Genomic DNA, 22,879 nt, shown 5'->3' on the forward strand with positions numbered 1-22,879 from the left:
CTTTTCTTTGTAGTTATTTTCCATACCTGTTTCAGGTACCAGCTGTTGCTGCCATCGTGAAAGATGTGATTTAAAGGACTTTACCGAATAAGGTGAGAGAGAGGGGGGAAAAAAAATTGCAGTCTTTTGGTAGAAGTGATAAATGTTTCAGCACAGATAGATGGTTAGATTAAATGTAAACCAAACCACCAAAGACAGTTCTTGCACTGTCCTTAATAGTAACTCTGTTATTTATGCATTTTGACACAATTGTTTTCTCAGAGCCCTATAATCTTGTGAAGAAGTCGTAGCTGCAGGGAATAGAAAACCCTTTATTGGCTTAAGCAGAACCAAGATTTTGCTAATGTGTGTTTTTTTTAATCTGTCACAGCTTCAGCTTTGATTTAACTAACAAAACAAATCATTCTATTGGTTGGTAGCCTGTCTTGCAATGGTACATATCCTGTGTTTCTGAGTGTGTGGCTGTAGCTGAGGACTACAAACCAGAGACAGGTAGCACTGCTGTGGAAACCACAGCCTTGCTGTCCACCCAGCTTGCTTACTTATTCCCATCTTATATTAACAGAATTGCATGGTGAGTCTGATCAGAAAAATTTCTGGCTAATGGTTTAACGGGTGAACAGAAAAGACAACCATGTTCATATCTCTGAACTGAGAGCATTTGTCAAAAGTGGTGTGTTCTTTGAGGAAAAAGGCTTCCTCAGGAAGTGTACTTTATAGTATCTTAATAACAAATCACTTAAAGGCTTCTAATTTCTTAGACTTTGCTCAAAATGTAGAGATTTTTTTTCTCTTTTCTTTTTCCCTCCTTGGCTATAAGGAGTGGAGCCTCAAAGTCACAATGAGATGATGCCAGGAACTGGCATGTGGATGAAGACAGGAGTCTGAAATGAGACATTCAACTGAACAGAGACTCTAGAAATTTTAATGGACTAGGAGAAAGTGTCAGGTGTATGGTCTTGCTTATATAAATCAGCTGAAATTGGAGAACATAAACAAGGAAAACAGTGAGTAGAAGGGAGTGAGCCCTTTTAGTGATTAACAGTGCAACTACTACAGAATTCCCTTTATTCTGGGAGGAAAAAAAAAAAAAAGAGGATAAATATTATGTGAGATTTCTTCCTGACAGAATTATTTTTTCTGTTTTGGGGGGGAATTAGTTTCAGAGGACATCAGATGGATTGATTTGTGGTTTGGTTTTAAACTAGAAATAGGTGCTGAGCTGTAATACTTTGTGGTGAATAGACAGGGAATTATGCTTTTATTGAGGACACTTGATGCTGTTATGGGCTAACAGGGTGCTACGCCGGCATTAAATAATCTGAAGATGATGAAGAACTGAACAGAGAGCTTGCAGTTCACTGTAGCACTGACAAGCTTTTGTAAGAATTTTGTGATATTGAGTGAGGGGGACATCGAGGTCCAGACCAAGAGATGTCAATTTGAAGTTTTTCAGTCCTCAGGTACTCATTCCTCTACAATTGCTGACCTACGGGGTTACCATTTTCAGGCCTAAACACCACACCAGCACAGTGCCAGTTCATCAATTTCTTCTCTTGTTAACAGAAGATACTTGTTTTGTGGAGCATAGCCAGATTTTTAAACAAATGTCCTTTTATTTAGCACCTGGATAGAAACATGTAATTAAGATCAACTGCTGAAGACCAAGTTTTTATTGATTTCAAATATCTTATTCACATTCAGAAAGCCTTAAACTGTTTCTTACACACACTGATCACAACTCTTCCCTGCTCATCCAAAATAAATGTCTGCAGCTACATATTACCCTGGCCTATAACCTTTCTGTTCCCATCGCACAAGCAATTCTTGTGGGTGTGATGGCTATTTTTTTTTTCCCAGTTATTACTAGAAAATTATTAATGACTTAGAGAATGACATCTCTTGGAATTTTTTACTGTTGTGGATTTCATAAATTTCTCTTTGTGTGATGGTAACAGTTAAAATTAAATACAAAGTTAGAATGAAGGAAAGGAGGAGAGCAATCATATTGAAAATAACGTATTACTATTCTCTGATACCATCTCATATTGTGAGTCTAGAGTTGTAACTCACTGGATTCAGTTGCTTCTTATGGAATTTTCTTTACATTGAAGGACTTTTTTCAGTGCTCCTTATACATTTTTTTTTTTCTTTCAGAGTTTCTGGTTGAAATCTCTTTATAGCTTTCTAGTTTTTGTTTTCTCTTTCTGATGGCAGGACTTGCTTTTTCTAAATGATTCACAGCAAGGTGTCGTGGGAGCCTCTCTTGTCAGGCAAGTTTACTGATTCCTTGCTCATGGTCTTTCTTTTCTTCATCTCTCATCTTTTCCAAATATGCATGATGAAATTGTACACAATGTTTCAGCTGAGGCTTTAACAGTGCCTCATGGAATGAATATTGGTATTTTCTGACAGCTATATCATTGCTGCCTCTGTTTGCCAGAATACAAGTGCCTTTGAATGCTTAACTGTCTCCTTGTACGGAATTTACGGTGTGTGACTGTGGGTACTTTCATGTGTCTTTACAAACTGGAAATTCTAATTTTCAGACTTCAGGTGATTTTTCCTACATCTTAAACTTTTATCTTTAATCACATTCAAATTCTCATTTGGACTGTCTTTCCGCCCTGCTTCGGAGCAAAGCCTTAATTAAATCATTTAAAGTTTAAGGCAAGGTGTCCACATTTCTCTTGTTATGTCTTTGAAATATGTGAGAAGAATTTCAGATACGTTCAGTGTGCTTATAACTAATTTGTAAATCCATTTCATTTTCTCATCTGAAGTAGGTGTTCTTGCTACTTGTAGTTATGCCACCTTCATATATATTCTAATGTATGTACGAGTAACTGTTATGTGATCAGACACTTTTCCAGTAGTATCACAGGTACACTTTTTTTCTTCAACAGTTTGTTCAAGCAAAAGTTCTGCAAGATTGAACTGTATCTTCCAGCACTGAAGAATGAATTCTTGATTGAATAAATAAAGATGACCTACACATCTGTCTTTCTGGAGAGGGAAAAGGGTTTGGATGGCTCTAATTTTGTGCAAGCCAGTCATTTTGCAGGCAGATATTTGCTGATGAAGTTACAACAGTAATAATTGTATTGTGACTATTCACTATCTATGAAAAGTGAATACTATTATGAATCTATTTGTAAAAGAAAAAGGTCAAATAATTTATTAATAAAATTATATAATTTGGGGTTTTAATTACCTTTTTAGTCTGTACTCATTCAGAACTATTCCCTGAAGCTGTGAGTCACCTAGCAAAGCTGCTCTTGGTCAAACTGCAGTGAAGCTCTTTGTATCGTGAATATTGAAGGTATTTTTTTACTGTGCTTATAACTTCAAGAACTGATTTAAAGCCTCGTTATAGTTACTATCATAAATAATAAGCATTTTCTTCAGAGGTCAAGTTTGAGAGAGTGAGAAAGGGGCTTGACTGTTTCTCCTGTTTTCACAAAAAGACAATTTGCAAACTTAGGCCTCTGTTTAACAATATCCAGACACCTAAGCCACTGCTCGTGGACAAAGTCAGGAGCAAAATTTCTGCTGATTTCAGATTGAGAAGTAAAGTTTTATTAATTACAGAAACTCCCGTATAAAACAAACCTGAACGACTACTATTTGCAGAACAATCTGAAGTAAAGCATTCAAGAGAGGTGCGATGAAAGACTAGCAGCATGAATACTGGGAGGCTTATTGGTTAGGTTGGAGCTTATTTGCTTTCTGCTGTGGAACAGATTTGATTTCAGGACAGGTGGAGAAGGGGGCATAACTGTGGTAAGCTAAGTGTCTTATCGAACATACATGAGTTGGGATCTAGATGGAGGCAGTCTCTTTGCATGGAAATGTTTATCCATAATGAAATGTCTGGATAGATAACATAGAACTGGGTAATAGATATAAAAGAATCCCCCAAACTTAATCAAGAACAAAATAAACTCTGCTGTACCATGAAAGATCTGTTCCACAAATCGGCTTTGACGAGCTTATGAATTGTCTACTTTTCATTTCAGATGTGTTTCCCTAGTGTTCAGGTTCTTCTGTGAAGGAGGAGAAAGCTGCTAACTGGAATGTGTTGGATTCATTCAGTCAAGAGATTGAATTGTGATTCTCAATGTGTATGAGAGCTTCTTTCTGTACTCTGCTTTTTGGTATTCCATTGACATGCATGGGAACCTTGTGCTTTCATAGAGTCACTGAACCCTGCAGTTATCTATTGCTTAAGATCACTTCTAACAATCAACTTCATTTGGTTTGAAGTTGAGATTTGACATCTGCTTATTGCTTCACTCCTTTTCGTTTTCTCACCTCATCATGGTTGTTTTTTTTTTTTTTTTAAATTATTTTTATTACCTCACCACTTAGTCTCTGTCGTTTTTTCACCAGCTCTGTTGTTTTCCCTGAAGCAATTCATAGAGTCATAGAAGCACAGAATGTTAGGGATTGGAAGGGACCTTGAAAGATCATCTAGTCCAAGCCCCCTGTGACCCCTTTCTCTGTTTTCTACAGGTTAGGGTAACCAGGCAATGGATTTTGGTGATGAAGTGAAACAGTCTTGTGTTTTAGAATTTATATTCCATCAAAGCTGACTATCAGATGCATGAACTGCATTTTCAGTCCTTATTTCAGGCTGTCTGCACCCTTGGGAAGACCTTGCCCACTGTACTGGTTACATTTGGCTTGCATATGGAAGGAAATCTTGAAATTATTGAGACACCTGCACTTATCTAACGAAAGGTTTGCATGTATTAGGGAAGCTCCAGATCCACTAAGAGGAGTGTATACAGCTGTCAGACAGACAGTCGGCATCAGGCCTGGCTGCAGCTGTAATGACAGTGAAGGTGGCGAGATGAGCAGCAACGCATGATGTGGGCTGAGCCAGGCAGCACTGGTAGAGTTATTGAGGCCTCTGTAATAAAATAGATCAGCTCCACTTGACATCGTTGGTGTAAACAAGAGCTATTTTTTGCCTTTCCATCTGGTCCGCTTAGTACATGAAGAAAATGCAGCTTCCACCAGCTCAAGCTTCTGGTTGCTTATTAATACTCTCTTTCTGTGGTAGCTTACATGTACTATGTATTGTTATTTCTGAATTTGACTTTACGTATTTCTATTGACACTCTATTTCTAATTCTACTTAATGACGTATTTCTATTTACATATTCTATTTTATTTGACTACATATTTCTCATTTCCAGGAAGTAAGGCTTCTCAATGATCTGCCAGTGGCACTCAGAATTGAGTTTTCTTGCCTCAGGTAACAAATGTGGATGTCTGTCTTGATTGTACACAGCTGAACCATGGCTTATAAAAAGATTCACTAACTTTCTTCCTGGAGTCTGTAAAATATGTTCTGAGTAGCATCTTGTGTGCATGACAACAGAAATGTAATGTTCTTCTGCTTCTCAGTTCTTGCCTCTAACATGTGGCTTCCATAGGCACGTCTGTTAAGTGCGCAACTTAACTATTAGTAGGTTTGGTCCATAGCTGAAGGGTCTTAAAGACATTGCAGTCATAGAACAAATAGCTAGAAAACACATAACAGCTCCATGGGTGAAGTATAAGAATATATGCTACTAAATATTACATTAAACCTGTTTCCTCGTTCAAATTTGAATATCGAAGAGCTTATTTTTGGCAAAAACATCTGAAAAATCCCTTGCCTACAGCAGGTCCGTGGGGATGTGCTGCCACCGGTCTCGGACTGTAGATGGCACCATCGCCGAACACGAAAAGCCATCACGGGCTTGCTCTTCGAATTTGGGAAGGGTTGATAGAGCTCCTGTCTCCCTAGAACTGCACATTAAGGAGAAACATGAAGAGAAGTGTTGGATGTATATATATTTTTTTTCTCCTTTGTGCAATGATGCTTTGAAACACATTGAATACACAGCTCTTTCTCTTAGGTGGTGCTAATAAAGACTGTGTCTCTTATTTCAGTTCCCGGTGAGAGCTGCGTGTGACAGGGTATTTCTTAGAGAATTTCCTTATTTTCAGCTTTGGGGTTTATGTCATATATTCTGTGACATTGCTAACAAGGCTATTATAGCCATGACATAATGTGGAGGATACTGAATTTGAAAGCTTACATTTTTCTGATTTTGTCAGCTTAAACATCCAAATCCACTCTTGGAACTTTGAAATTATGTTTTTGCCTGCAGAAAGATGATGTCACTGTCAGAAAGGGGAATGGGTCTGTTCCGATATGAGGGAGGGTGCAGTATGAGGTCCTTTGGGTTTAGCTATGGCCTGAAACAGGGGGAGGACAAAAACTTGAGGTAAGGAGTTAGAGTTAATGATTGACCAAGGATCAGTAATATAAACAATACAATAGAAACTGGTTTTATTGTTTTTTAAAGCCTTAATTGAGATGTTTTATGTTTGCCTTTGTGAGAAAAATATCTGAAAGATCATGCCTTTTGCTTTGGAAATCTTCTGTTTTCAAAACCAAACAAATACCATGGTTGCATGTTTCTCTCTTGTTTTAGAAACTGAGTGCATGAAACATAAATTAGTGAATGGATATACAAAAAAATAGAGATCAAGGCTCCCTTAAATCCTTTGGACAACTCATTTCCAGACTCCCTGGAGTGTAATAGAAGGCCCATAGCTGTAGACATCCTGCTTCTCAAATCTAGTGATGTACTGTGGGGAAGCCCAAGGGGAAAAGAAAGGAGAAATATTTCTTTATTAGCAATCGGGTGAAATCTCAGTTCTGAAATTATGAACTTACAAATAAGGTCAATATTTGGCCTATAAGAAAGATGGAGTACAGACCTCTCATATTTCCAATATATATAAACTAGTTATATCTATATTCACAATTTAAGTGATTGGAAACATTTTAAAACTGATTTAAAAAATATTTTAGCTTGCAGCAGAAATCCTCTCTATGTAAGATCTCTAATGTCACTTAAAATTATTTGATTTTAAAGGTTATACATAAATGTAGATTTTTTTTTTCCTTTGGTCACGTGCATGGGACTTGGTGTCAGCTGAGAGTGAGCCAGCAGCCTCCCTGCAGGAGTGCTCAAAAGGCTTTTCTCAGCTGGTCTGAACTCTTTGCTTCTATCTGGAAAGTCTCTTCACTCTCATATACAGTCATGGGGAGCTCTGGGAATGTCCTCTTTCCAGCTTTCCTTCTGATCTTTCATTGAGCTGACATCCTAAGCATAAAGGCAGCATTAGCTCTTCTGTCACAAGTTTGTAAGCCATTTGTGGGTAGCCAGCAGCTAAGCACCTACACAGCTGCTCGATCTGTTCCTGCAGTTTGCTTGCATCAGTCCTTATTGCTGAGCATGTCATTGTAAGGTGGGATATCCCATTGGTGGATTCAGGTCATCTGTCCTGCCTGGGTCCCTCCACAACTTCTTGCCCATCCCCAGCCGACTTGCTAGGGTGGGAGCAATGTAAGGCAAAGAGAAAGCTTTGGCACTGTGCAAGCATTGTTCAGCCCTAACCAAGGCATTACTGGGTTACCTGCTTTGTTTTAATCACAAATCCAAACCATAGCACCATACACACTACTATAAAGAAAGTTAACTGCACCCCAGCCATGGCCAGTACAAAGGCTTTCTTCTATAGGTCTCCATAGCTGTTGCTAAAGAAAACCCCTTAGGCATTTGAGTTTTCCTTTCTTTAGAAGCTGCTGAACTTGGATGAAAATTTTTAGAAAGCTGTGATAGGTTTTCTACCCAGAAACATCTATTATAGTAGGATATGCCATGAGGACCTTACCTTCTCCTGTTTTTACAAGGTCTTCCTTGCACAAAATAACTTGCTGCGCCATTGTCCTAAGCTGTATGAGACCCTGTAGAAGGCAAAATTGGCTGTTCAGATATGACCCCTTAGAGATATCTTCCATGCACAACCTTTTATTTCAGAATGTGAATGGGCAGAATACAAGTATTTGGGAGACTTAAGCCTAAAGCGTGAATCCGCAGCCCTAATTCTTACTTTAGATGTGCAATTCAGCGTGTTCTTGTGATGACAAAATGGCCAAAAACCCCCTTTGTGCTTCCATTCTTGTTTAAGGGCCCCTTGTCCAAGCTGGACTGGGTAATGACGACATGGTTCACTCATGGTTACATTGCCTGCTATTACTCTGCAAAGATGACTTTTCACAAGTAACCTTCCTGCTACTTGTGAAGAGTAAAATAAGGCGTAAGCGATCATTTGAAGCATCCTGTCAAAGACACAAGGGACAGCCCTTAAAAGCTAAAAATTAATCAGCTTAGGTCAGTTCTATACATCACAGCACGGGCACATAGACCTTGACTGCTGGCATCACGTGAGGCATTCTTTGGAATGTGAAATGTAGAACAGGGATGGGGTGAGGCGATTAATTTCTGCACCAATTAACTGCAGTGTACTGGCTAGTGGGCAATAAGCAATGTAAGTCATTACACTTGGTGTACTTGAGTCTTTTTGGAGCAGGTGAGTGCTAGGTTAGTGCTGTTCATCTGTGAGTAAACATGTCATCTACTAAGGCTGTAAACCATATTAATCTTTCAGAGAACAGGAACAATTAGGTACTGAAAGTAACTTCTACTTGAGAGCTCTGTGTCAAAGATATTTTTCAAATGTTAGTTAACCTACATCTTAAGTGAGGTGTGTTTTTCTGGATAGGGAAATCTTGGGGGAGAAGGAAGGAGGAATATATTTTTTTCTCCAGCAGACTAGATTTAAGTAAATAATTTGTTCATACAGTGTTCAATAAAAAGGGCCTTAAGTGATCACTGAATATGAGGGTAGTATTGTGCCATCATGTCTGATGACAATAGGTATTTGCAAAACATCTGTGTAGCTTTGAGGGATAGGTGTGATTGTTAAAAGATGGGTATAAAGCTGCGAATGATGAAAATAAAGTGAGACAAGACAAAACATCTTTCCTAGGATTAACGTGGAACTGAGGAAGAGCTGATGGTTGATTTTTGTTCCTCTTTCCATATTAGAAATCTTAATAGGGTAGCAGTACATCTTCTGCTGACTCCCATTGTGTAAAATGTAAAACCTGCTGCAAATTTTTTGAGCCAGTTCACTAAATGTTGATGCCTAGAGTTGATTTGCATTTCCCATTGATGTGAAAGAATGTGGTTCATTCCCTGTTCAAATTATTTAATTATTGCCTAGCTTGTTTATAGGCCCCAACTTAAAGGATAGTGCTGCACAAGCACTTCTGCCCAGATATTAACTCTTTTCCTTTATTTATTTTTATTTTTTTTTTTTCATATTTTCAAAACTGGCTGTAACATACTTCATAGGAAGCGGAAGCAAAGACAAGAGAGGATGTTCGAGGGTTGTAGCTGATGCAACTTTAGTGACACCTTGTGGGATGTTTCGCAGAATCTTCTATAGCTCACTTTTGAGGAACAAATAAACTGAAAGGTTTATTCGACAAAAAGTTGCCCCAAATACTCCGCATGGGTTATGGTTAAAATTGTGCACCAGTCTATAGCTTTTCAGGATTATCTTTGTTACATGTAGTTAGTAGGCAGAATGAAATACACAACATCAAAGACGCTACTTGGCACCCAAGGACAGCAGAGAACTGAAAGATGACACTTTAGTTGTCAGATTTTACGGTAACTGTTCAATTTTCCTACTGTACGGTTTCTGGAACTACATCCTTATCGGCCAAAACTTCCGGTTTAAAACTGAGATTTCAGAACAGACAAAGCAAATTATTTGAATAAGTAATTAATCAAATCAGCTAAGAAGAAATCTAGCAATTTGTAGGATTTTCATTGCTATAGAAACTCCATTTCCTTACACATTACAAGAAAACAGTATCAGACTGTTTGTCCTAATCTTAACTGATTTTGTTGTTGTTAATATTCTCTACTGTTGTCTCTTGGAACAATTTATGCTCTGATTCCAGCGTAAGTTCTCATTTTATACCTTTTTAATTTGGATGCTAGAAGTAGATAGTCATACAAACTTGCTTTTGGATGAAAACAAAGCTGAAATATTTGCATGCTGCTTTTTAATTTTTTTTTTTTTTAACCAGTTCAGTTTAAAGTCTGATGCTGCCTCCTCAAGACATTCTGAAATATCATCAAAGTGATTTCTCCATTTTCCTGAACAAATGATAGTATTTAAAATAAAAAATGTTCACATTCATTCCTACAGTCCAGAAACAGATTTGAATTTCCTCAGGTACAAGGCAGGACTGCACTATTAATTATGCACTTACAAAGTCTGTGCAGACATCTGTTGTAGTGCTCCTCTCCTAAATTGTCTGGTCTTGTAGCTGGGCCTTCCAACAGACTTAGCAGGTTGGCATATGTTCCATTAATATGCTGAGTACGTTGCCTTGTAAGAAACATTTTGCTGTTGCTACAGAGGCAGTTTGAATGGAGACTCTGTAGCCTGGTAAACAGCGCTTTTGCAATTAGTAGTAAAAGGCTACAGGTGTTGTACTGGCCAGGCAATGGATTTTCTCAGGGCTCGTTTGGCCTTGAGCTTGCTTTTGCTGTGGATGTTGCTTAATAGCTAGGCAATTATTTATTCCTAACTTATCTGAGCTTTGTTCTGTAAAAACTACTTATGTAAATACTTGAGAACTTGGATGTAGTAATTTAACAAACATCAATCATTTGTGTTAGTTGGGGCTGGGGTGGACTGTGTTGTAATTTTCAAACTTAAACTGGCAGCTGAATAAAAGAGAGTTGACTGTGTTAAGAAAATATAAATATAACCGAGAGGGACCACTAACACCTGTGATGAACTCCTCCCAGTGAAGAATTTGGGATGTTGCTGATAAGCTGCAATACCCACCTCATGTTTCAGCATCACGAAGACCGGTGCTGTTGCCTTCAAGAGCCAGGGAGGCACTGAAAGAATGAATACAACTCCAGAGGGGGAAAAAAAAAAAGAGGAGTAGATAAGTTTGTATACATAAATCTCAACTGTTGTGGTGGGTGAAGGAGAGTAGTTGTCTTTATCTGGATTGCATGATTTAACAAAATTGTAGTAATAGCTGGGACCTTTTTAAGGGGATATTTTTGCAGAAAATTGCTGATTTGTTATAATAGAAGCTAGTTCCACTGTCCCTTGCCATGAAGAAATTTCTTTTCTCAGGTCTAATGAGGAATAAGGGAGGACTGAGCTGCTGTTGTAGGAAGGTTGAAGTGAGGAAGATGCTGTTCTCAGGTGCTGCTCTGTAGGAGTTCAGCAGCTGATTGAGAGACAAATGCAGCAGGAGCAGCAACAAATTCGGAGTGAGGCTGTTGCACCTCAAAACTTGCCTTTTCTCGTGCCTGGGAAGAGGGAGGTCAGGGCACCTGGCTGTGTAGGGGACTGGAAGGAGGGCAAATGGGTGAACAGCAGGTTCCATTGTTTTCCTATGCCTCATCTCACGTGAAAGCAGGAGCACTGCTCGTGGTGTACTTCTCTGCAAGGGGAAAACTGAAGTACTTGACCAGTGGGTGCGAAGACAGACAAAAGGAAAGGCTACTGTCATCTGAGCTAGAGTGCCTGAAGCATCTGCGTATTTGATTGATCTGAGGCCAGTGGTTATTTGTCCTACTCCTTCCTTTTGGCCAAGTATTTGTCCCCTTTTCATGTTTCTGCAGAAGAGCTGTGGTTTTAATGAATTATCATTTTCAAACAGACCAGTTTTCAGAAAATTTTCAACCAGCTTTATTGCTGGGCCTACAGGTGAGGACACTAGTGGGGGGAGATGTAGCAAGATAAACTGCTTGAAGAAGAGAGATTGGAAAAGCAGACTGAAAAGAGGTTTGAAAAAGATTTCCTGTTTCTTTATTGCCCAGCAGAATATTTTATCTGCATGTGTATAAATAAAATGAGTGTAAATTTAGCTTGGTCCTTTACTGACTGAAAAGGGAGAATTAGAGACTTCAAGAGAATGCTGTGAATTCTTTCATAGCTCTGCTATGCTGATTTTTTTTCTTGTGCCTGTGTCATCCCTCCCTTCCTTCCTTAGCCACCCCAGTCCTTTAATTGATGCCCTTGATTCTATCACTAGTTTTCTTTGTTTTCACCTCTTTTCTCTAGATGCAAGCATTGAGCCATCTGAGCCTGAGAAAAATAAAAATGGATCTCTAATACCTGGACCTAGAAGTCAATGCAGAGGATTCATTCTGATAAAAAACATCCACAAAACTCTGTTATGAAAGAATAATAGTTCTACAAAAGGGTGAGTGACCTTTTCTAATTCATATAGGCATTAAATTTTCACAAACAAGTTGGTAGAATTGTTGGTCCAGTTCTTTGCAACAACTGCTCTGGAGAAGTGAAGCTGTTCGATACCTCTCCTATCGGTTTCCTTTTAGTTAGCATATATGCACATGGCCTGGTCACCTCTTGCTTTCTATACCTGCTATTTGAAATTGAGATTTTTTTTTAATTGTTGCTTAATTTTGTGCAGTTTTTGCTAGCACAGGTAGATGTTGGAGGCAGAGGATTAATTTGACTTCCTAATGTTGTCTGCTGTTCCTGTATATCTGTAGTGAAGAAGTAGAATTTATGTAGCTAAACTCGGTACAAAAATGATACCTAAATACAACTATAGTCAGTCAGCAGTAATATCTTTTGTTGGAAGACTGAGTGCAGTATGAACATTAAGCTGTGCAATTTGCTTATGCCTTCCGAACAGAAGTAGACAAATAGTACTACTTGCGGAGGTAACACTGATTCAGTGGCATAACAACCCCTGGTTTTATCCTTTGCCTGCTGGTGATCTGCTCCCCCAATAACATGATGTCTCAGTGGATGTACTGGCGTGCCAATGCTCTGTGAGAGCCTCACGCACTGGTAATCACCCGTTACTAAAAATCCTAATTCCTTGTGTTCGTATTCAAGGCAGAAGGTGTCCCCTGTTCAAACAGCCTACGTATGAAACATCCCCCGTAGTTTGTAATCATCCTCCTGCTTTCACTGTATGTGGGAGTTATCTTTACTAGAAACAGTAATTGCAAAAATGACCTTCATACTTACTGAAAGTGGTAGACTGCTCTGCTCTGACTCATGGAGTGAGCCCAGGTATTGGGTAATGGCTTGCTTCTTGATAATCCATTTCTCAGTTGTCTTGTGCAACAGCTAAACCAAAGCCTAGTTCTGTGTCAGACACAATATAATAGGCAATGCAAATGGTGGTTCTGTCTCTGCCAGAGTCTAGGATGAAGCAAAAACTACAAAACTTCTGCAGATTGATGAAAGCAGCCTTGCATTGCCTCAGCTGGGTTTCAGAGCGAAGGCTCGCGTTTCGGCATGTCTCCTGGTTTCAGTTTTAGAATAACAAATCCAGTCTGGGTCACGTACCTCTGCCTGAAATAAAAGCTATTACTTTTATTCTGTAATTGTTTTGCCTCCCTAGTGGATCCTTGGGCTCCCTCTTTGCTGTTGTCTTAGCTGATTTTTGCTTTCTGTAACGTTCATTGGTGTTTTACTTCAGTAGGAAATCCCCTTTTTTAAATACCTTGTAATGAGTCACTGCTGCTGTTTGCTTCAAACTGAAGGGGATTCCAACTATAAAATTGTATTATTGCTAAAATATAATCCTGTTCCATTGCGTAGGTTGTAGTTTAAAACAGAGAAAGGCTCGGGGGAGTTGTATGGTAAGCAAGCAATGTTGTTGCTACTTTTGTTTATTAATTTGGGGATTAATGGCAATTCCAGTAAGAAGTAAGCAGCTTAGAAGTTTAATAGATCAAAACCAATCTTAAACTGAAAATATTATTCAGCAGTTATGTATCTCTGAAGTCCTGTACAAAATTAAAAAAAGAAAAAAGAAAACACACAAAAAATAAAGGAAAAAAAAAAAAAACAACCAAAGAAAACCAAAATCAAATCCACAACAAACCTAAGCCATAATCATTCATGTCTTCCCAGTAATGAATATTATGATTTTTTTCAGTATGAAGCACAGTCTGGTTTAGCTTCTTTTGTGTGTTGGCTATGGATTCAAAATTGAATTGCTTTGAAAATGTTTCTTTCTGGCATGGAAGATTGCTTTGAATTTCTTTCTTTCACTATGAATCTGACTATCCTTGTATCTACATTACTGTTGGTTTAGCCCCTGTTACTTTAAGGAGTTGTCATCTGAAACCATGGTCTATTGATTTCTTTTATCTGGAGTGACTGCTGCAACTGTGTGTCATGATGAAGTTTTCATCACATCTCAAAATCTCTGTGTGCACACAGAAGATGGAAATTTCAGTTTTAGTAGCCTTTGGTTCTGCCTTCTCATGCCTGCAGAGATAAACAGACAATCCAGGTGTATTCTCCAAATGCTTACTTGCCTTTCCCTTTCAGCTCTGAATTTCCTTCCTTATTTTCAGAATTGACCTGAAAGCTTCTACAGGCTGTAATCCAGGCTCCCCCATTCTGCTGGTGACAACTACCTCCGTACTCGGCACTAGGTGAGACAACTTGCTCTCTGCTGCTTTTGGACACTGAAAGACCTCCTGGCATGTTTTTTTTCCATGTCCTTTTCTGGTTTTATCTGTCACTTAAAAAGATCTCAGCAGATACAGTTTTACTCTAGGCCGTCTAGGAATGCAAAAAAACCTCAACCCAAAAAACAAACAAACAAAACCCGACAACAAAAACAAATAAAAAACAACAAAAAACCCAACAAAAATCATACTCAAAAGACATCATTTGAAAGCAAGTTGTATCAGCGTCTTCAGTATTAAGATCTGGAAGATGACGGTTTTATATAGAGATGTGGTGGTTACTGAGCATTGAAAAGGACCCCGAGGTGGCTGAAGGCCCCACAATAACGCTCAAGTTTGAAAAGAGTCTTACTACTGGTTTTACAGCTATTGCTGTAAAGGAAATAAGTTAATAAAAGCCACAAAGATGTACTACTTCCCATAGCCTTTCACTAATGTTTTAAGAGAAACAACATTTAAAAAACACTCTTAACTGAAGGTGAGGGGATTTCCTTAGGAAAACTACTTTTAAGGGGTCTTGCTCTGAACCAGTGACCTCAGGAAACAGTCATTTCCTAACAGCATGAGGAGAATCTGTGCTGATGAACAAGAGGACACAGACAGCTCTATCCTTCAACCCTCAAAATGTTTTTGGGTTTACCTTTCTTCAAAGGTATTTGAGTGCTTAAGAATCAGAATCATGTAGCAGTGCCCTAAAATGTCAAATGTGCTTAGCTGCCATCCCCTTATGGTAGCAGGACCAAAGGAGCTGGGCTGTCCTCCAGAACTGCATATACTGCAAATGGGGGCATTGTGGTGCAGAGTGGGTCCCTGTGGAGACACTCTGGATCTGGAAGCTGACTGGCTTGGCCAGTACAGGTCAGCCTTCTCCAGTGAAGATCACCAGTGCCTAATGCTAGGCTTCCCACCGTTCCTCCCATGAGGGTGTCTCAGGGTCCAGCAGTGCAGACTTGTCTCATGTTATGCTGAGCAGAAACTGTTAAACCCATCACAGTGCAAAACCCACATGGGTCAAAGCCAGTTCTGGATGGAGTGGTTTGTCTGTGTCTCCAAGGTCCAGAGGCCTGGCTGCAGAACTGAGACATTTGTGTTGGGTGGCGGCTCAAGCTAGCTGTTCATGGGAGTCGTGTCAGGAATCTGTGTCTGTGGTCTTGTTTGGACTCAAAGCTGGATAAAACATGGCTATCGGGAGCTGAGTGGGCCCTTGGCAGTCCCATATGGCACCTAGGTGCATAGCATGGAGCCGGGCTGGTTTGGAAAATTTGGACATGAGTGCTTCTGAAAATGGAAAATTTTCCATGAACCCTATAGAAATTTTGAAAATAACACATCAATTATGCAGTGAGATCTCTACATAGAGAATTAAGGTTACCTTGGCACTTTAGTTAGACTATGAACTGCTAATAGTCAAATATTTTGTTTTAATGTCTGTGACGATTACTATTTTTCTCTTGTGGTAGAATGTCGTTTCTAACTAATCCTTTCATACATATTCAGTCACTTCTCAAGATCCATCTTTAGTGTACAAAAGATTAATATGCTTTTTTAGGAAATTCAGATGAACTAAACTTAGATGTTTGCTAACATTTAAAAGACAGGTAGTAGTGGGATATTTATTAGGCTAACTGGCTCTCTGTGGTGGTTTAAGACTTCTACTGCAAAGATTTAGAGTAAAATTAATGGATGGATATGTAGCCCTACTTGGTAAAATAATCTTCAGTACTTAATCTTTTTTTCAAGATTTTAATTACTGGGAAAGTACATAGAGGAAGTAAAACTGTACATTTGCTATAACATTCCAGTGCTTCGAGCACTTGTCTCTTATTTTCTTTCTTTTCTTTATCCTTGGGAAAAAAAAAAAGAAAAGAAAGAAAATAAGAGACACCTTATCTCCACTACAGCAATTCATTTTTCCTTACATAATTTATAAAAATTAATCATTTTAACAACATTTTTCTTTACCGTTCAAAGAATTTTTACATTTTTCTTGATTGTTCCCCAGTGCTTACACACTGCCTCTGTCCATGTTTTGTGAGGGAAGTCTGAATAACACAAGGGTACAGTTTCCATAAAATTAAGGTCATATGAGGTGGAAATAGCAGCCTAAGAACAGGAGTTCCTTCATTTTTATAGTGCTTTCTTTTGGTAACAGGAAACAGTGCAAAGGCAGTTTGCTTCTAGGATGATATATAGGAATGTTTGCCCTTACACTTTTGTGTGTGTGTGTGTGTCTGCGTGCTTATGTGACGGAAAGCTGCATTAGAAATGTTTAGATCTGGCTTCTAACAATGAGAGAACTCTCTCTAATGTGGTTATTAGCTTCACCACACACTTGTATGTCTTGCACAACCATATAGCAAAGTTGTAAGCAGATATTATTCTTGATTTTACAAAAAGGGAAAATTAGATTCATATGCTTTATGAGGGGGAAAAAACCTTCTGCTGTCTGTTGAGTATTAGTGGTTGTGAAAAGGAGGTCATCAGATCCTCCAGAGCAACCAAGAATGAGTACAATTTTCATCTGAAACGTAACAGACATGTCATCCCTCACCACCCTCCTCTCCTGCAAAGTGCCTTTCTTGCTGTTCACCAACAACCAGGATACCTCCTACGAGATGCCTTTGCTTCCCCTGTTTGCCTTTGGTCAACTGCAAATCCAGGAGGAGGTACCTTCTGCTATTCTGCCACCTGTGCTGACAGCAAACACTGACTCTTACTGGGTACACTGGGCCTTATTTCCTTTGTCCTTTGATTTTTAAGCCAGGCTCTCATTATCTCTTGTCTGTGACAATTTACAATGTATAGTATTGGTGGTAGCAGTCGAAGGCAGGCTAAGCTTACTGTTCAAGGGAGTGGCTTTTCTGTACAATGCTGTTTGGTATTGTGTATTACCCTATTCAGTATCATTCTAGTGTTTCTTTACCATTATCATTAGCTTCTAATAGTGCCTTAGTTAATGTGACCAAAACCTCTGCTATGCTTACATTCCACAGTGTCTATACAGGGGGACAAACAAATGTAATGGGTAGTTTTTCTAAGATTTTTTGACATTTTAAAATACACATTTTTGCATAATCTATTTTAGAAAGACCGGATAGTGTCAACAGTGTGTGCCTTTCATTTAGAGTGTGTGGTGATGTGGTTTGTGATATTCCTTCATTCTTTCCATCGCCTTGAACTCAGCTTTGAATATCTTGCCATCTGTTCTTGACATTTTCTGTCGAGGTGTCCACTGTTCCAGGTAAACATAGTAACTTGCTCCACTCTGCTGCTGAAAAGAAAATGAAAGACGAGGAATTTGATTTTGTTGTAGATCATCTCACTGAGCAAATTCTTGGTACTGTTTTGTAGTAGTATGAGGTGTTCTAGGCTCTGTGCCTCGTCTTATTGTTGTAGCTCAGTCATGTAATAGCGAAGGCAGGAAAGTGTCTGCAGCTTGCAGTTTTCAACAGTCCCTGAATCTCAGTGAACATACCTTGCCTCATCCAAAAAACCCCTGTCTCCATGAGGCAAAGATCATGTTTCTGTCAAACCACTAGATGTGGCTTTCAAATTTCACTGACGTATAAAGTAGGAAACTTAGTATGGCTTCAGCATTGGCTTTTCTCTCTGGTTAACTGTCAAGCAGGTTAACTCATGTGTAGATAGGAATGAAATCTTTCTGAAGCTTATGAGAAACCCCTTTCACGCAGGACTCAGACCTTGCCTAAAACTATATTTAACTCCTGTTTAGATCAGAATTTAAACACTGCAATATTTCAGTAAACAAAAGGAGTGGTAGAAACCAATGGGTGGGCAACCAATTGGAGAATGAAGTTGCCTTATTGGCCAGAGGAAGGGTTTGAAGTCAAACTTGGTTGACATTGAGATGTGTATTTAAAGTTTGTGGAACTGAAAAATGTGATGGTAGTGATGCTCTAGTGGAACCCATTGCTGGTCTGCTCTATAGCCTGTCTTTGTACTTGCTATTGTATTAACTTCATGAACATCTTCCTGAAAATCCAGGGAAATAGCATAAGAATGTATTTGAGTAGTAGTAAAGCGTTGGTTGAAACACCATCCAAGACCTCATAAAGAAGCTGTGGCATTTCCAATGTTTCTGCAAGGAAGGGAGAAACTGTTTTGGGTGGTCTTTCATTCATGGCTAAGCAGTAAACCACAGAGGGACCAGGAACAAAATGGGTGGGAAGTGCTTTGACATTTAGTACATTTCAGGCAAAAATTGATTGAGTTCAAACTAAAATCAAAGCAGTTCACTAAAATTTAGGGTAGAACTGCATAGCAGCATCTTCTCTGGGAAAGTCACTTGTGAGCATAAAAATGTATTTCAGTTCTATCTCAAGTGTAGATAAGATGTACCCACACTATTAACTGTTTTGTTGACCTCAAAAACATGACAACTGGAAATAAGGATAGCAGCCAATGTATTTCTGCCAGTGAAGCAGAAGAAAGTATTTTGGCTTGACTAAAATGCAAGTGCATGGGAGCAGTTCTCATTCATGCAGCAAAAGTAGAGGAGGACAGCTGTAGACAGTCAGTGAGAGACTCATGTCGAGAACAGAGGGCTGCCTTGTTTCAGCAGAAAGAATTCTTAACACCCTAAGTGTGGTATCAAAGCATAACTTAAACCTAAATCTTAGAAACTTCCTGAGCAGCAAATCTCCCTTCAGCTTCCTCTCCAGAATACTGGAGTTCCAAAATGTTTCTGAGCACTTCCAAAATTGCCTTTTTTCCAGTCTCTTTTTCCTTGTAGTGATCTTTTCTCTCCTGAATAATACTTACATGGCAATTAAGCCATTTACAAGTCACCTAGGATCCGGTACTTTAAGCTGCTGTCTTTGTATTATATTAAATTTTCTCTAACTCATTTCCTTATTTTTCCCCTATGGAAAGCCCCTAAACAAACAGTCCTTCAGTGAACAATAAAATAATTTGAATGGCAGCCATCCAATCTGGATTTTCTCTAGAAAGTGGCTTGGGTATGCACAAGAAGCAATGAAACTTTTATTATTCAGTTGAGTATGGTGTAGCCAAAGGGGTTTTCCTTTTATGAATGGAGGGAGTGGGGAGGTCAGGTAAAAAGATACACATGTGATTTCTGCTGTACCCCCACAATTTTCCACTGTTAAGAGAAAGGGTTCCCCCTTCAGTTTTTCCATTGACTACTTTTCGCTGCCTCCACAAAACATTTTGTTGTACCTGCTTTACTGCGATCAAAATGTCATTACTTTCATACTATTAACATTTACACAAGTTAAAATTGAAACAATATATTTGTTTGAGTCAAGGTGGCTGTTAAGGCGGTGTTAACAGGAAAGGAAGAGCCCGTGTTTTCATCTCCCCTTCTCTGGTAGCTGCAAGGATGCTGTTCCCAATCAGTCTCTGCACAAGGCAGCTGTTGCTGCAGTGGACAGAACAGCGCACCCTTCCCTACATGTCTTCCATGCATGGCTGTTGAGAGGCGCTAGAAGTAGCCCAGCACAACAGTAAACATGCGCGGCTCAGAATGACTCCAGTTAAAATGTTTGCATTAATTTTCAGTTTTATTCAGGAATGCTTCCCAGAATTAATTAGCATCTTTGATCACTTCTCTTAACTTACGGGTTGGCATGCTGCCTTTCAGATAAGGCACCTGACCTTGAAGGCTTAACTGTCTTGGCTTCGCTTGGTCCAGAATGAGAAGTCTGATTATTCCTGGTCTCCCTGTCTGGAACCATAGTGAAGCAGTTGAACAGGTGACGGATATTAAACCCAGGAACAGCACACATGCAAGTTTTAATTTAGTCCCATCATTGTTGCTGAGCTGACAGATGATGACAAAATGACAATAACACCCCGAACTATTTCCACTCCCATAGAAATCAAATGTGTTGGTCAGTCCAAAGTTAAAAGCTGTGTTTGTGTGCAGTGAATGCCAAAAACATAGAAAGTTGTACTCTGTGTGAATGCATTACTGAAGAAGTAATAATGCTATTCCGTTATTACTCTGTCATCCAGTGGGAAAAGCATTTCCCCTCCTCAGAGGTGTGTGTCTTGCCTTCAGTTTCTTTTGCTGCTTGGAAGGATTTGAGTACATGCCACTTCCCTCCCGAGACAGTATTCTAGCAGCGTGCTACTGCGTGTCTGCTGGGGGGTTTCTTTCAACCTCCCCCATGGAGGCTGTTCTGCTTTTTATAAATGCTTATATAAAACTGAACTAGAGATCAGGGTAAGACAAAGTGGCTGATGTGAAGCTGAGTGAATAGGATGCTGTTCTGAGAAAAGGAAGGTGTTGGTGCTGCGTCTGGTGTAAGTGTCTGAACTATCAAACTGAAGTCACTAAAATTTTCTCCAACAAAATAACATGTAGTGGAGGACAATTATTGCAAAAACTGTAGAAAACACCCTGTACCTCCAGCAGTTAAAATGTTTATCCAGGAGGCATGAACACAGTTAAACTCCCTTCAGGGAAAGATGGGGAAAGAGTTGATCCTTGGTCTCCCACATCCTGACCCTGGCCTGTTGTTTCCTCCACTATAATTACAAATGCCTCCAGAACAGTTTTGTTTCAGCAAAACAGCTGTGAATTGAACATGAATTTGCAACTGATTACTCTCTATGTGCATGTGAGTGACAACGGGTAAATGGTTTGACAGAAAAAGATCCGCTGTGCACTACTGAGGAGCTGTATTATTTCTACTAGGAGGGTGAAAATGATTTCAGGGTAGTTAGATCACTAGTATTTCCAACCCAGAATTCACAGGAATCTCCTAAAAATGTCAGAATGGTTTAATACTCCTTGATGCACAGATTTCATTATCATCAAAACTGAAACCAACACAAAAATCAGCCTTACATATGAATCTTTTTCTGAATATACCTGTATTTCACTTCTAGGCATGACTGGGTTACTTTTTATCATCTGTGAAACTTGATTAATCAACTCCCTATGTGCAGTGGACTATAGTCTGAAATGAGTAGTATACTCTTGAAAATGCTTCATCACTTCTCATCTGGGTGAAGTGAAGACGTTTCAGCAAGTCTCCACCTCTATACGCCCTCTTACTCAGAGAAAATCAGATATGATAATGTAGTGTTTCTGGCTGGGGGAAGAGCTGAATGTCTCTTCTGCTGAGGAGACTATTGCTGGCTGAACTGAGCACTGATTCTGTAGGGAAACCTTTAGAATAAATTCTAATTAAAATGCATTCCTAGAAATGAGTCCCTGACCTATCTACTCCTTACAGTAAATTATTCTGCTTCTAGATTAATACTTGTGTTCTATACCTTTTGAGCTGATGCAACTTTTCCACCATGCTAGACCGCTGCTTTTCCCACAGAGTGGCTCTTGCTGGCGCGTGGGTGTACCATTGTGTCACTGTTCCATGGTAATCTGAAGAACGAGAGGGAATCCTCTGTGGTCTCTTACAAGCGGTGCTTTCAAGTATATTTGTGTGGGCTGTGTTTGAGAGATATGAATATGCTCTCAACGTTAGAATGACTTTAAGAAAGGGGTTTCCCTAAGCCTGGAGTGTAGGTTAAACCTTGAGGTAGATATATATATATATATATATATTTGCCTCCAAACCACTTAGTTCTCATTTGATTCAGAGGCCTTTATTGAGACTAGTGTGTCCTAACCTAGCAGCACAGAGACGATCACCTTCCCTAAATATGGTGAGTAACTTCTACATTAATTTGAAGTTCATATCAGTGCGTCTCTGCCTGGCCTCAGAATGAAGTAATGTGCCTCTTTTCTCTTGTTCTCTACCAAAGAGACCTCAAATCCAAAACTTACTATTTTAAAATAAGTTTATTTTTCTAAATAGCTTTTTAATTTCTTCATAATTTTTGTATAGAATAACTGTAGCAGAGTTCTTTTACTTTCTTTTCTTGCACAAAGCTAGACAACGAGAGACACAGGAATAGTGAAGGATTATTGTCATACAGAGCATTAAGACTAAATAGTTATTTTAGGGTAAATCTAGCGATACAAAGATTTGCTGCACTTGTACTGGGTTAGACTCTCATTCCCTCCTTGGGTAATGCTTCTGTCGAGATCTTTGGAAATTTAACCTGTTCTGTAGAGTTTGGGGTATTCCCTGTGCTGCTGACTGACTGGAGCAGGCACAGGATTCCCTTAGCTGGGTATGTCATTAGGGAACAGGAGGGCCTTCCAGCCACATCCGGTACAAATTGTTTTCTATAATCCGTGTAACATCTGAGGTTGGGCCAGGACTCTGGACTGGTTGATTTTTCTTTTTCACTTGCACTATTGCTGTAAATTGGCATTAATGCTTTGTCTCAGAAAAAAGTTTTGATGCATTGCAATCTTGAGTAAGGAATACTTGTCATCACAGTATTATAAATTTCAAGTGGTATATTTTGGATTAGTAAGTATAAATGAGGTGAGCTACGAGGACTGTTGAGATGAGGTTTGTGTGGAGGGAGAAGAAAACAAATGTGTTTTAATT

The 22,879-nt window shown here is 39.1% G+C and overlaps 1 protein-coding gene across 4 annotated transcripts in view; it reads left to right on the forward strand.

Moving 5' to 3' along the window:
* The first annotated feature begins 5,215 nt into the window (after window positions 1–5,215).
* Window positions 5,216–22,879, forward strand: part of TNIP3 (TNFAIP3 interacting protein 3) — a 78,008-nt gene continuing 60,344 nt past the window's right edge. For all 4 annotated transcript variants that reach the window (XM_065837200.2, XM_071808093.1, XM_071808091.1 and 1 more), the window contains exons 1-3: window positions 5,216–5,263; window positions 12,025–12,166; window positions 14,310–14,390. The gene's annotated coding sequence lies outside the window, so the exon portion shown is untranslated. The remainder of the gene's footprint in view (window positions 5,264–12,024; window positions 12,167–14,309; window positions 14,391–22,879) is intronic.

The sequence above is a fragment of the Patagioenas fasciata genome, chromosome 4 (assembly GCF_037038585.1).
Source record: "Patagioenas fasciata isolate bPatFas1 chromosome 4, bPatFas1.hap1, whole genome shotgun sequence".
Taxonomy (NCBI): Eukaryota; Metazoa; Chordata; class Aves; order Columbiformes; family Columbidae; genus Patagioenas; species Patagioenas fasciata.